General features: G+C 38.8%; 1 pseudogene across 1 annotated transcript in view; it reads right to left on the reverse strand.

Moving 5' to 3' along the window:
* The window catches only part of LOC308610503 (putative helicase senataxin), a 69848-nt pseudogene that overhangs the window by 28592 nt on the left and 25428 nt on the right, over positions 1-15828 (reverse strand). Inside the window, exons 10-11 of the transcript in view lie at positions 7882-7981; positions 993-1166 (exon numbers count right to left, since the gene is read on the reverse strand). The product of the transcript in view is annotated as a putative helicase senataxin (transcript). The remainder of the gene's footprint in view (positions 1-992; positions 1167-7881; positions 7982-15828) is intronic.

Genomic DNA, 15828 nt, shown 5'->3' on the forward strand with positions numbered 1-15828 from the left:
TTGAAAGCACAGATGAAGCTAGATATCCCTGGTGCTCAATGCATCTTGCACAAAGAACTGAGCTCTGACCACACAATAGTGGACATGGCACACCAGTTAGGATGCGGCACGATGTTAAACTCTAAGAGCTTTGTTGCTATTTTTAAGATATGATACAAAAAGGGGAAGGAATAATGATCACATATTCTCTTCCCGTAACAGAGACTAAGAGAGCAGCAATGTCAAAAAGGCAGCTTGGCATATATCAAGCATGTGGACTTCGTAGTCAAACAAAATTAGGTTTCAATTCTGGACCGAGTGTTTTAATAGTAAGGATGCCTTTGGATATGTTACTTAACATCCCTGAACTCTGATTTCCCAATGAGCAGGGAACAAACCATTCTGCTTTGCAGGGCTCTGGGAAAAGATGATAAATGTGTACAGGAAGGACAGGGCACACTGGCTGGCACACAGTCAGTAGTCCTTAAATTCAAGCTAACATTATTTTTGTTATGCTACCTTAGGGAGAGAAGTCCCTACACCACAGTGGATGGGAGTGATGAAACAGTAAACCCCTCCAGTTGCCTTACAATTAGTTCTGTGTTTGGTCTGCTCATCAATAATTAGCCCCCAAACCAAGGCTGGAATGTGATTTAACAAACAGATGGTTTGCAAACTGTCTGTTTTATAACAAACACACTGACAGATGAAGGCATTTACTAGAAGGAGAAGACATTACAAAAGAAAGCTTTAAAATCCTAAGTCTAAAGCAATACGTGCTGGGCCTTTTCCAGCTGAGTCTAGAAAAACTAAAAGAGGACTCTGAATGGTAAGTAATCAACCTAGCAAATACAGTCTGGTAAACATAGAGCAAACATACATCTGGTAAATGGACAGCAAATAGAGGGCTGGTAAATGTATAGCAAATACATGGCTAGTAAAGCCTAATTTAGAGGGAGATGAAAAGATGAGCTGCTGACAGATTTCTTTTCCATGTCTCATTAGGTACTTACTGACTGAAGTGCGGCGGAACGTATGAACATAGCCACAGTAATGTTCACGGGGAACTTGCAGGCGATGTCTCTCTATATCCTTCTTCTCTCCATTTAGTCTTTCAGGAACCAAAAACACCAAATCATTTTCCTTTGGATGAAGCTGTTTAGCTAGTTCACATTCCTCAAGATAAACTATAACACAAGAAGAAGCCAGCATTTATTCTAACAGAATTATTTTACATGAGATTAAAGGATATTAAACGCTTGTACTAAATTCAAGCAAGTATACAGCACTAGCGGACTTTGTACATACTTCAAAATGATAGTCTAAGCTAGTCAGCATTGACAAATATTGATCACACAGCATTATAAAAGTCTTCTTAAAACCTGCTACAAAGCCAAAATAGATGAAGTCATAATATTCAAAAGTAGCTAATACATTTATTTTCCTTGAAGTTTACCTTAGTTTTTAATCAAGGAATTTTCACTTTTGTGCCCTGCTTTCAAAATCCCGAGAGAAAATCTGGAAACAGATCCATGTACACGTAAGAATTTTGAGCCTACTAGTGGCATTTCAAACAAGGGGGAAAGGACAGTAGTAAAATAAATGGGGCTGGGAAAACAGAGCAAGCTCTAAAATTAAAAAAAAGTTCAGTACCAACTGCCAAATCCAGCAGCAACATATTGAACCAAAGCACGAAGTACTAGGATTAAGTAGACTGAACTACTAAGTCAAAAAAGAATTTTAAAAATGCATCATGTAAGAAATGTCTATTTGAAGGCATCAGAGAGCAAATACAACAATGAAGAATCACTCTGTTGAGATCCAGAACAAGGTGGAGATCCGTAAGGGTCAGCCCAGTATTTTCCCTAGAAACATCTGAACTCCTCAGGGAGTGGCAGCCAGGAATTTGAGCAGTACCTGGGATAGCCTTGTACAAAAAAAGAGACAAAAACTGGAGTCCAGGGCCTGCATAGATAAAGTAGGCATCCTGGTAGCCCTCAAGCTTCAGGTAGGGACCATGAAGGACTACACCCAACAATGAAGGCAGCTTCAATTCACCCGAGTACTTCAGGAAAGCTCAATCCTTTAAGCTGATCCCACATTGCTAGTACTCCCAGAATCCTGGCAGAAGCAAAGAAAAATCCTCTCTGGAAGAGGACATCCTATCATCCTAGGCCCCTGATTATTTTTTAAATAGCTTTCCAAAGACAATGACCAACATATTAGAAATAAGCAAAGCACCAGGAGAGAATACATGAACTACTAGAATCAACAAACAAACAAAAAAGGGCTGCACAAGGCACTACACAGAGTACAGTCCTTGAATTGGTTCTAGGACTCCCGCAGGCACCAAAATCCTCAGATGCTCATGTCCCTTATGTAAAACGGCATAGTATTTGCATATAACCCACGCACATCCTCCAGTACACTTTAAATCATCTCTAGATTACTTATAATACCTAATACAATGCAAACGCTATGGACATAGTTGTAAATCCAACATAAGTGGTATGTAAATAGGTGCTGGTGCATAGCAAACATGTTTTTCTGGAATTTTTTTTCCCTGAATATTTTCAATCCACGCTTGAATCCGATGACGCAAATCCCGCAAATACAGAGGACCAACTGTATGTATAACACAGTTTAAAATATAGAGTTAAAATACGTAACAATAATAATATACAAAGTGGAACAGATAAACAGGGTTAAAGTTTTTTAAGATTTTGCCTTATCTATGGAGACACTTAAAGTATCGATGAAATCTGTAAACTTTGAATCATGTACGCTCTAAGTGTTCACCTAAACTACTAAATGGCAAAAGAGGTACAAGTTGACGTATAATTTCCAAACTAAAAGAAAAGAAAAAATGAATGGTTCAAAGGTCTCACATATATGTAAAGAGTACACTCTAGTTCTATCAGTTTTTTCTTTATATATTTTATTAGGTATTCAAAATGGTCCTATCTTCTGTTCACTGAACTTGCTATCATTGTGAAATACTCGCTTTTAATCTCAAATAATGCTCTTCTGCCGTAAAGTCTATTTAGTCTGGTATTAACAGAGCAAAACAAGTTTCTTTTAGTTGGGTTTGCATGAGTAGCTTTCTCCAATCTTCCTCTTCTAACCTTTCTGTATCCTTATGTTTACATGTATTACTTGTAAACAGCATATAACATGCCAATACTGATCTTGAAATAACTTTTTCTACCCAAAGATACTACGGCTAGTTAGAAAATTGAAAGCTCACATACAGGATAAAACATATAGATGGTATCGGTTACATCAGGTAGCAAGAAAGCTCTCAAAGACTAGCCTGTCTAAAGGGCTCAGGAGCCAACTTGAAGAAACCAATTACAAAGACTTGAAACAAGTGTATTTAAGGCCATGTGTTCATAACGAAAAAACATTTTTTTAAAGTTCACTGGTCAACCCAGCACTTGCAGAGAATTAAGTCATTATTTTGAAAACTGGTCAGGAGTCAAGTATCAATACTTATTCTACCCTTCTTTATAAAGTATACTACTGAGTAATCAAATAAAATGGAGCACTTTTTCTTTACAGAACTACAATAGCAAATAAATGAAGAAATGATCAAATAAAAATATCACCATTTTGTATCCTTTAGTAAAATAATTAATCTAGGCATTAAGGATCAACGGTTATAAGTATTACAAAAAGAGAAATTAGAGATCAAGCACCTCCTGATAAAGGAACACACCAACCTCAGCTATGAACTAGTTTTGCCAAAAATATTAGGTCCAATGAAACTGATCAAGCCTCTAGATCCAACTATCAATTTACAAAAAGTACAAAGGACTGAAAAACATACTAAACACCACCAGGGGGATGCTATCAGCAAGACACAGACACAGACCCTGTAATTCTACAGGGTCAACAACACAATTTCTTCAAAAAATAAATTACAAAGCGGGAGGGATCCATGAGACAATTGTAATTGAAGAAGACATATTAACAATGTCAGTGAGTGGACCTAACTTGGATCTTAATTCAAGCAGGCTGAAATAAATTGTTCTTTATGAGGAAACGGAAAACTTGAACACTGTCTAGCTATCTAATATTAAGAAATCATGGTTCATACTTTAGCAACAAAATAATGAATTATCAGCAAAAATACTATGAATTTTTAGGTCCATCTCTATTAGAGATAGTCACTTAAATAATTATGACACCAAAAGAAAAAAAATCTAACCAATGATGATCTGCAAAACCTCTCCCTAGAAAACTGTAAAACATTACTGAAAGTAAACCTAAATAACTGACAGTATGTATCGTATTCAAATCAGTATTAGAAAGATGTCAATTCTTAACAAATGTCCACATCTTTTTTTTCTCTAAAACTTACATGGTAATGCAAAGGGACAAGAATAGCCAACGTACTCTTAAGGCCAAACAAGGTAAGCAGACTTGCTCATTAATGTTTATAATAAAGCTTAATTAAGTAAAATTAAGCAATGTGATATGGGCAGAAAGGTAGGCAAATGATCCAACAAAGAAGAAAGGAGTCCAGAAAAAGGCGAGTGCATTAAATGGACATTAGATTTGTAACAAATATGACACTGCAGACCATGGAGAAAGGATAATCTTTTCAATAAACACTACTGGGGTAATTACATCTCCATTAGGGAAAAAAAAATGAAACATGGCCCCTACATCTTACTCGTGTACAAAATCCATTCCAGGTCGGCAAAACAGCGAAGCCTCTAGAAAAGGGATTGGCAAACTTTCTGTAAAGAGCCAGATTTTTCTTTGCAGGCTACACATGGTGTCTGTTGCATATTCATCATCATCTTTTCTTCAAAAGCTTAAAAAAATGTAAGAACCTTACTCTTGGGCAGTATAAAAACAGGATACAGGGTAGATCTGCAAGCTGTGGTTTGCTGACACCTGTTCTAGATGTTAAGATAATATATTTATGACCTGCAGCAGGGAAAGGTTTCTTAAACCTTTGGCACAGACCATTAACCATAAAAAATACACAGATGCATTTGTTATGTTAAAAAATAAAGTCTAAACAAGAATAAAATAAGAATTTTAAAGACATCACTAAGAGAGACATAATGCAAGCCAAAGTGGGAGGATGGTTTATATCCAGATTGCATAAAGAACTTGCTACAAATCAGTAAGGAAAAGACAACTAACAGAAAATGAACAAGAGTCTTTAATAGGTGCTTCCCTAGAGAGGTTACTTGAGCATCTACTAAATATATGAGAAGGTGCTCAATCTCACTGATAGCCAGGATATTACAAAATAAAACCACAAATGGCCATCAATACACACACACTACAATGGCTAAAATGAACAGCACAATCAACACAAATGTGTTGGCAGAGACATGGAGCAACGTGACTTCCATACGCTGGTGGGGTGTGTCATTCTGCACGACTAGCTTGGCATTATCTACTCATGTTAAGCTCATGCATAATACCCTGAGACTCTGAGACCCACTTCAGGAGACAGACTCCACAAAAATGCCCTCGCATAACACGAAGAGACACATGAATGACCATAATAGCATTATTCATAAAATGCTGTGTGTAGAAGAAGGCCTGAGGCTGCTATCATTAGAAAGGCCTGCTTACAAGGTTGGCCCCCTTGGAATCTGGGAACTTGGTTTTCCAGACAGCTCTCATCATTTGCTGATGACAATGGCTCACTGTACCTTACCTGTTTGCCAAATTTTTTCTCTACAGCTTATGTCAAACACCCACTTTACTTGTGAAAGTCATGAATGTGGGCTAGGCAGAGGGTGTTTTAGGCACTGGGTCTCTAAGCTTCCCTGGTAGATAATGTGTCACATGGGTTGTCGCAGCCCACTACTGGGAAAATTAAGTGTGTCCTGTGTGACTTCGCTGGGAAATGACTCTTGGAAACTTGCTCCTGGTTTCCTTTTTCCCTTTGCTGATTTTGCTTTGTATCCTTTTGCCATAGTAAGTCACAGCCATGAGCAGGAATATAATTCTTGTGAGTCCTCCTAGCGAATCACTGAACTTGGGCATGGACTTGGAGAGCCCTGACACACAGGCCTAAACTGCTGAAAAAATGTCCATTAACGGGAGTTCTCTGGCGATCCAGTGGTTAGGACTCGGCGCTTTCACTGCTGTGGCCCGGGTTCAATCCCTGGTCGGGGAACTAAGATCCCACAAGCTGCATGGCACTGACAAAAAAAACTTCTTTAAAATAATAATAACAAAAATGTCCATCAACAGTAAAATTGTGACACAGTCACATATTGAAATACCACCACAGCAATGAAAAAAATACCAAAGATGCACACAAAATTGATGAATTACGAAGACATGTTACGTGAAAGAAGTCAGACACAAGAGTAAATGCTATGTGATTCTATCATACCATCAAGATAAATGGATGATAAATCAGTGATTTAAATATTAGAAAGAAATATAAAACTACTACAAGAAAATATGGAAGTATTTATCTGATTTCTAAAACCAACTGAACAGTAAAGAAATAAATACGGTATTTTTGAACATGTGAAGATAAAAATTGTCTGCCTCAAAAACTGCATGTGAAACTGAACAGCAAATAATGAAATTGAAAAAAATTAACAATGCATACAAGTAAGAAAATAACCTCCCTAAGAGAAAAAAAAAGGACAAAAGGCATGAACAGACAATTATCCGCCCCCCCCAAGAATATAAAAGACCAATAAATATTTGAGGACAAAAACTACAACTTCAAATGAGATACATGTTCCATATAAAACTGGGGGATAAGTTTAAACTAGCAAATGAGAAGAGATACATTCTTACATTCTTATGTCAGAAGTGAAAATGGTATTCTTTTTGGTAGACAGAGGCAATATGAACCGAAAGTCTTAAAATGCACACACTGTTTGATCTAGCAAAGGGATTTATTCAGTGTAACAGTAAAAAATCATAAGTAATGTACATGTCTAACTAGAAATTACTGGTTAAAGAGAACTATGGAATACACTTACAATGGAATAACTACAAACACTGAACATGCTATTATTATTTATCTCTGAAAAGACATTTATAATAGACTAAATGAAAATAAGACAAATGTAAGCTTCACGAAGGTGGAATTTTATGTTTTCATCACAGCTACATACCTAGCATCTAGAATCATACACTATCAGGTAGTATAAAGTCAGTAAATATTTGCTGAATAAATACATGAAAAAAGTCACTTAGGTAAAATAACCCTACCCACCCACCCTTCACTCAGATGAATAGGAAGTCTAGCAGTAAGATATACAATACTATGTTCATAAGATGATCTCTGAATGATGGGAACTGTGAGTGATGTTTATTTTACTATTGGCTAATATTATCTGAATAATCTACAGTGAACATATAATACCTTCCCCCCCAAATATATGTACACGCTTTTTTTCTTAAGTGAATCTATGGAGTGGGATGGACTGCAAGGGGGAAGGAGACAGACGGAGAATTTATACTTTTTATTTTAAAGGGTTCTAAATGCTTGGTTTATTTATAACTAAGACATAACTGTGACACATGCTCCAGACAACTCATGAAGTGAGAGCAGAGACGGCAGAGAGATTTACTCAGAATCTGTACGCACGATCATGTCAACACCCCCTCCGCCCCCGCCAATCAAACTCCCTCACTCACCTTCTCTCTCCCTTGCCCAGCATCTAGGGACACTTTGGCCTGTGGTATTCTGCTAGCACAATGGTTAAAACCATGAATTTTATAACTGTCCCAGTAATTATCCTCATTAAGTAAAGACTTTAAACATACTCTTTGTAAGAGCTTACAAATTCACCTCAGGAAACCTATATCCCAGAAAATTCAAGCAATTATTATGTTCCCTCAAATAGCAATCTCCAATTATTATATGATAGAGCCCAAGTTACATAAAAAAGAACTTACCCACAAACTCCCAGTATTTTTTATAATCAGCAGGAAATTTTCGTAAATGCAACTGATGGAATTTCTCTTTGTTTGGAGAGCTGTTCCATTCCTGTGCCACCTACGCAAAGCAAAAAAAGCAACTTAAGAAAGCAAAAACATCTGAAAAGCCAATGTTAAACGGCAAAATTTTCCAAAGTAAGCAACCATAAAATCCAGAACCTAGAACTCCTGTGTGACACAAACATTAAAAATTAATTTGGGACTTCTGGTTTCCAGCTTGGCATGTAAGGAACTTAGAAGTCGCCACTCCATCCTAACAAGTAAAAAGAGACAAAAAGGTGGATACAGACAATCACAACTTGCCAGCGCAGAAAACTCTGAAGTAGAAACCTCCATGCCAGGAGGAAATCCTGAACTGGATGCGACAAACTGTTGGAGGCTCAGCATGACCTCTCTTAAAAACTCTAGGGGGACCCAGTCATAAAAGGGACTCCACACTTTGGTGAGTCTTACCTCTAGGAGCTCGAACAGGCCCTCACAGTGAACACTGGAGAAAATTCCCTGTGTGCTTCCAGCGGGGGTGGGGGGTTGGTGGGGACTGGGGTAAAGGAACCATTGTGTAATACACCAGAGCATTCTTGACCTTCTTAACAAGGCCTGATCTATGAGATGCTATTTTTCCGGAGTCAAAGTTGCTGGGATTTTATCAGAGCTTAAACTACTTGAGGGAAGAAAACCAGCTCCAGCCCATTCTAACCATCCTGTCTCACCCAAGGAGGTGGGGGGAAACTAAGAAGCATGTGGTGTAAAGTTCTTAGTCCAGAGGCAAAGGCTCACTAAAAGAGTGACACCTTATCATAGGACTATGGAATGGTCTTCCTTCCCCCATACCTCATTTCTATATCACTAAAGGCCTATTTACTGCTGTTCCTTTTACTTAGTAGATTACGTCTGCCTTGCAACAAAAAAATTACAAGGCATACTCAAAGGCAAAAAGCACAGTTTGCACAGAATAAAGAAGCACTAAAACCTGTCAGATATGGCAGGAATACTGGAATTATCAGACCAGGATTTTTTTTATACTATAGTTAATATACTAAGAGTTTAATGAAAAAAGGAGGCCATGAAATAATAGATGGGTAATGTAATGAATGAGATGGAAAGTAGAAAGAATCAAAAGGTAATGCCAGAGATCAAAAACACTGTAACAGAAATGAAGGATGCCTCTGATGGCCTCATTAGTACACTGGACATTGCTGAGGAAACAATCTCTGAGCTTGAGGCTACAGCAATAGAAGCTACCAAAGCTGAAAAGCAAGGAGAAAAAAATGGGTAAAAAAAACCACACCCCAGAATATCCAAGACTGTGAGATAATGACAAAAGATGCAGCATACACATAATGGAGATACGAGAAGAAGAGAGAGCGAAAAAGCAGCAGTATTTGAGGTATAATGACTCAAGAGTTTTCCAAAATTAACATCAGACACCAAACCACAGATCCAGGAAGCTCCAAGACCAAGCAGAATAAATGCCAGAAACTACACCTAGGCATATCATATTCAACCTTCAGGAATATGAAATATCAAAGATAAAGGAAAAATAATTCATGAAAGAAGCCTGTGGGAAAAAACACCTTATCTATAGAGGAGGAAGGATAAGAATTACATCTAACTTCTCCTCAGAAACCATGCAAGCAAGGAGAGAGTAGTGAAATATTTAGACTGTTGAAAGAAAAAATCCTACCAATCTAGAATTCGGAATGCTGAAAAATTATCCTTTAATAGTGAAGGAGAAGGGCTTCTCTGGTGGCACAGTGGTTAAGAATCTGCCTGCCAACACAGGGGACACAGGTTCGATCCCTGGTCCAGGAAGATCTCACATGCCACGGAGCAACTAAGCCCGTGAGCCACAACTACTGAGCCCGCATGCCACAACCACTGAAGCCCACATGCCTAGAGCCCGTGCTCCATAACAAGAGAAGCCACTGCAATGAGAAGCCCACACACTGCAAAGAGTAGCCCCTGCTCGCTGCAACTAGAGGAAGCCTGTGCACAGCAATGAAGACCCAATGCAGCCAAAAATAAATAAACTAAATTTATTTAAAAAAGAAAAAAATAACTCAACAGTAAGAAAACAGACAACCTGATGAAAAAGATGTGCAAAAGGCCTGGACAGACACCTCACCAAAGTAGATATACAGACCGTAAATTAGTATATGAAAAAATGCTCCATATCTTATGTCATCAAAGGAATGCAAATTAAAACAACAAGATACTATTACACACGTATTAGAATGGCCAAAATCTGGAGCACTGACAGGACCAAATGCTGACGGGGATGTGGAACAGTAGGAACTCTCATTTATTGCTCGTGGGAATGTAAAATGGCACCATCACCTTTTTTTTTTTTTTCTTTTTTTTTGCTGAGCCACGTGGCTTGTGGGATTTAGTTCCCTGACCGGGGATCGAACCTGTGCCCCCTGCAAGTGGAAGTGCAGAGTCCTAACCACTGTACCACCAGGAAATTCCCAAGATGGTACCACCAGTTTGGAAGACTGTTCGGTGGTTTCCTATGAAACTAAACATATTCTTACTGTAGGATCCAGCAATAGTGCCCTCACTATTTATCCAAATGAACTGAAAACTTACATTTATGTTAAAAACCTGCACATGGATATTTATAGCAGCTTTATTCATAACTGCCTAAACTTGGAAGCAACCAAGATGCCCTTCAGTGGGTGAACGGATAAACCAACTATGGTACAACCAGACAATGGAATATTATTTAGTGCTAAAAAGAAATGAGCTATGAAGCCATGAAAAGACACAGAAGGACCTGAAATGCACATTACTAAGTGAAAGAAGCCAATCTGGAAAGGCTACATACTGTGTGATTCCAACTATTTGACATGCTGGAGAAAGCAAACTATGGAGACAGTAAAAGGATGAGTGATTGCCAGGGTTGAGACTGTGGAGGGGTGAACAGGCAGAGCAGAGAGGATTTTTAGGGCAGTGAAAGTACTCTGATATTAGAGGACTGCTACATGTCATTATACGTTTGTCCAAACCCTTAGAATATACAAATCAAGAGTGAACCCTAATGAAAACTATGGACTCTGGGTGGTAATGACGTGTCAATGTAGGTTCATCAGTTGTACAAATGTACTACATTGGTAGGGGATGTTGATAATGGGGGATGCTATGCAGAGTTCCTCTAGCTCGCTGCAACTAGAGAAAGCCTGTGTGCATCAACCAAGACCCAACCCAGCCAAAAATGAATCACATAAATTTCTATATATATTTAAAAAAGATAAGTACTGAGTACTATCTCCAAAATTTACGCCCAATGAATTCACTTCTCTTTATTTCCATAGCTACCACCTAGATCAAGCTACCATCATCTTTCTCCTGGGCTATTATAATAGCCCCCGACAGGTCTACTGCATCTATGCTTACCTTTCTACAGTTATTCTCTAATGAGCAACTAAGAATGTTTTCTTTAAAACAAAAAAGTAAACTATTACATATTGCTACTCCCCCAGCCTAAACACCAACCAACTAAAAATCCTCCAACATCTTCTCACTGTACTGAGAATGAAACCCCAACCTGCACTTACAGGGTTGTATACCATCCAGCTCTTGACTGATTTCTGCAATCTTACTTCATTTCCCTTTACCTCTAAGTTACCTCACTCCAGTCACATCAGCCTAATCTCTTTGCTCACACATGCTCAGTTAGGCCTACTTCAAAGCATTATAGTCTTGACCCTCCCCCCTCCTCTGCACAAAACCCTCCTCTCCTGGCTCTCAGCCCGATCTCAAAAGCAGCCTCCCAATGTCGCTCATCATATCAACCTGTTTTGTTTCCTTCACAGAACAAATTATAACAGGAAATTAGCTAAAAATGGTGCACTCTCCCTATAAGGGGTGTGGGCACTAAGAATCACAGCTGGTACTCCAGAAGGGCCCCCTTTCTGCCTGCTCCTTGTCTACACAACCTAAAAAGCAGCTGCCAATTACACTCTGCATACACGTGCATGCACACACAGGTAACCGAAGGGGACTGCAGACAGAGCCAGCAAACCAAAACTTTAAGAAAATAGAGTATTTGCCAAAACTGACCAAAAAAATTGGTCCCTGTCAAAATAGTGCACATTTATCTAATATTTTTGTGTGTTAAACGTAAGGATTAAAAACTAATATATCCTCTATCAGTCACATCAGTACACAAAAGACTCATATTTCTTTTTTTCCCCCCACACACTGTATTTTATTTTTACAAGAGATAAATAAACTGACACCAAGCATTGCAAATGGATGACCACAACAAAAGCAACAATGATTGCAATTACCAAACACGAAACAGACTCATACTATGTCATAATATTGACATTCAGTCCAGGAATCCTCCACTGTAACAGCTCCTTTACTTTGTTGTGAAAATTGACTTGTATACTTTTTGCCTCTGAGTCCTGTGGGATTTTTTTTTTATTCAAGAGACTCATATTTCTAAAAGTTGAATTTGCTCGTTTGCCCTTTGGGGCAAGGGATAATTCTACGCAATGTCATTGCATTCCACCTGCAATAAGACATAAGAACTGGATAACCAAACACTGCGTTTCATGTCCTAAATAGGATACCAACCACATTTCTGTCAAAGGACTCTAAACACACTTCAGCATTCCATTAACAAACAATATTACGAAGTCAAATTACATCCAAATGAGGATAAGAAGCCTTGGCCCAAGACTGTGGTTGATGCCACAGTCTCTGGCTTATAAGAAAGAATAAACATTAAAAGTAATCAAGGTATCTGAGAATTCTCTGGCAGTTCAGTTGTTAGTGCTTTCACTGCTGAGGGCCCAGGTTCAATCCCTGGTCAGGCAACTAAGATCCCACAAGCCACACGTTACAGTGGGAAAAAAAAAAAGGAATCAAGGTATATTAATAATACCATTAATAAATGTTGGCCTATATAAACTACAAATGCTAAAACAATGCTGTTTCACTACATGGTTAAAGAAAAAGAACAAGATTGCAAAAATAAGAAAAAAAGAACAAGATAAAACTTCACGGTAAAGATGACAGATTGAACACAGGCATTTCCTTTCATTCCCCTGAAACCCCACTAAAACACCCAAGGGATTTTTCACAACAGGATTAATTCATTAGGATGAAGAGAACAGAAGACGAGGCAAGAGTATCAAAATCTGGGAAGCTGGTAAGCAGATGGATGAATGGTTAACTAACTCAGCAAGTCCAAGAAGCTGAACTCTAAGAAGGAAGTGTCTGACATACACCTCTAGGAGGAGGAGGGCTAAAGGGAGACTGCCCATCCCTGTTCCTAGCAAAAAGCTAGAGTGGTTTCACTTCTATAAAGTGTGACCGTCTCTGCCTGTGGGGCAGCAGATAGAGAGGGGATACTGTACTTAAAAAAAAAAAAATGTGGGGGGGGGCGTCCCTGGTGGTACAGTGGTTAGGCATCTGCCTGCCAATGCAGGGGCCACGGGTTCTATCCCTGGTCTGGGAAGATCCCACGTGCCGTGGAGCAACTAAGCCCATGCACTACAACTACTGAGCCTGCGCTCTGGAGTCTTTGAGCCACAACTACTGAAGCCCTCGCCACAACTAGGGAAAAGCCCACGTGCAGCAACGAAGACCCAACACAGCCAAAAATAAATAAAATAATTTTAAAAATAAAATAATTTTTAAACAGGGAATTAAGCAAATATTTAGATACTGAATGCCTGGACCTTTCCCTCTGCCCCCACCCTCACCCCACAGTCAGCTCCCCATCAAGCCTATGCTTTCCAGGCAATCGATCTGAAGATTCTTCTTGGGGAAATCTGACCTCACTAAGAGGGGAAAAGAAAAGACTAAAAACAGTGACATGAGGGTGGGGATGAGGCTTCCCAATAAAATGCCAAATGGTCAACAAGCCTATCCCTTTCACTCAGAGCTTCTAATCTGTTTTAAAATCTTACATGTAACAAAATATAGATTATAACTATACCCAAGCATGTAATCTTAATATAAAGAATGAAACTAATTTGGATTTCACCATGTGATGGTGTCCTTCAGATCACATTTGACTTCCACAGTGCAAATAATAAAGGACCATTTTAGTACAAGTATCTCTTTTCCTAAGCATCTCTTTTGACCTGTCATTATTTAAATGCATCCTCTTTTCTTATAGCATTAAAAAGTTGAGATATAGTTCACAATATAAAATTCACCACTTTAAAGTGTGCACACTACAGTGTGTTTTTAGTACATTCACTATTTTGTGTAACCATCACCATTATCTAATTCCAGAACATTCCCACCATCCCAAAACAAGCCTTATACCTATTAGCAGTCAGTCCTAATTCCCACACCCCTCCCTCACCCATCCCCTGGCGACTACTAATCCACTTTCTGTCTCTACGGATGTGCCTATTCTGGAAAATTCATATAAATGGAATTACACAATGTGTGGCCTTCTGTACCTGGCTTCTTTCACTTAGCATAATATTTTCCAGGCTCATCAAAGAACAGGTAAAAGTACATAGAACGGGTCATTCCTTTTAATAGTAGACTAATATTCCATTGTAGGCATATACCATGTTTTGTTTACCCATTCATCTCCTGATGGACATCTCGGCTGTTTACAACTTTTGGCTATTATGAACAATGCTCCAATCTGCTTGTTAGTATCCTGTTCTTAAATGTGAGTAAACCAACAAAAATCATTAGACATGTGAAGAAAGGAGTTAACATGAAAGGTCTGTAGACACTAAAATGAATAGGAAAAAAGCAACTGGGAAAACAGGGACAATGAAAGGAGAAGAAAACTTTCAACAAACTTTAAACTTATCATTAATTAACTTCAGGTAGTAAAAAATACTGTGCACATGAAGAAAGCACACAATCCTATAAAAAGGAATAATGAGAGGACAAGAGTACTGTGAAACTAAAAATATGCTCAAAAATTGTTTCAATAGACTTGGACGCTGAGAAAGTCTCCAAGGAAGGAGAATGACGATGACAACAACAAAGACAGAGATGGCAAAATAGAAAGAAATTTTAAGACATGCAAAGTTTCAAAATTTATCTCCTACACATTCTTTTCTCAGGAAGCTTGAAGGATGTGCCTTACTAAAATGAGAGGGTGACAAAAACAGACAACCCTGGGTACAGGAGACAAAGATCCAACACAGGAAAGAAGGAAATGCAAGCCCTAGGATGAGGATGGTGAGCATTTCAGGTTAACCATCCTAAACCAAGAAGATGAAATTTATCAACTATCTGATGTGCCTGATCATACTGAGAGGCCTAAACATCCAAGAGACAGCCTGAAGCTAAATTAGTAATACGTACATAGAAAATTAAGTAAACAATAAATCCAGAGAAAGCAAAGAGTCGGAAACGAAAAGTAGTTACAACTACCACATGACTTAGTCGCGGACACTTTTGTTTTTAATTCAAAGACCTTATTCTCTTTTGTTTAAATTAATTTATTTTTGCTGTGTTGGGTCTTCGTTTCTGTGCGAGGGCTTTCTCTAGTTGCGGCAAGCGGGGGCTACTCTTCATCGCAGTGCGTGGGCCTCTCACTATCGCAGCCTCTCTAGTTGGGGAGCACAGGCTCCAGACACGCAGGCTCAGTACTTGTGGCTCACGGGCATAGCTGCTCCACGGCACGTGGGATCCTCCCAGACCAGGGCTCGAACCTGTGACCCCTGCATTAGCAGGCAGATTCTCAACCACTGCGCCACCAGGGAAGCCCAGTGGACACCTTTTATATCGTCAAAATAATAACAAATACTGACCTAAAAATTACAAGACTACTCCATAGTGAGGATGGGAAAACAGGAGAGGTGTGTGTGAACACAGGGCTGGGAAGAGAGGGTACTTCCTGTAGTGGGTAATTACAGAAAATGTCTAGTACTGAAAAATTAACAAGTCAAAATAGTGGCATGTTATTTA

The sequence above is a fragment of the Mesoplodon bidens genome (genome assembly GCF_964165515.1).
Source record: "Mesoplodon bidens genome assembly, contig: HAP1_SCAFFOLD_123, whole genome shotgun sequence".
Taxonomy (NCBI): Eukaryota; Metazoa; Chordata; class Mammalia; order Artiodactyla; family Ziphiidae; genus Mesoplodon; species Mesoplodon bidens.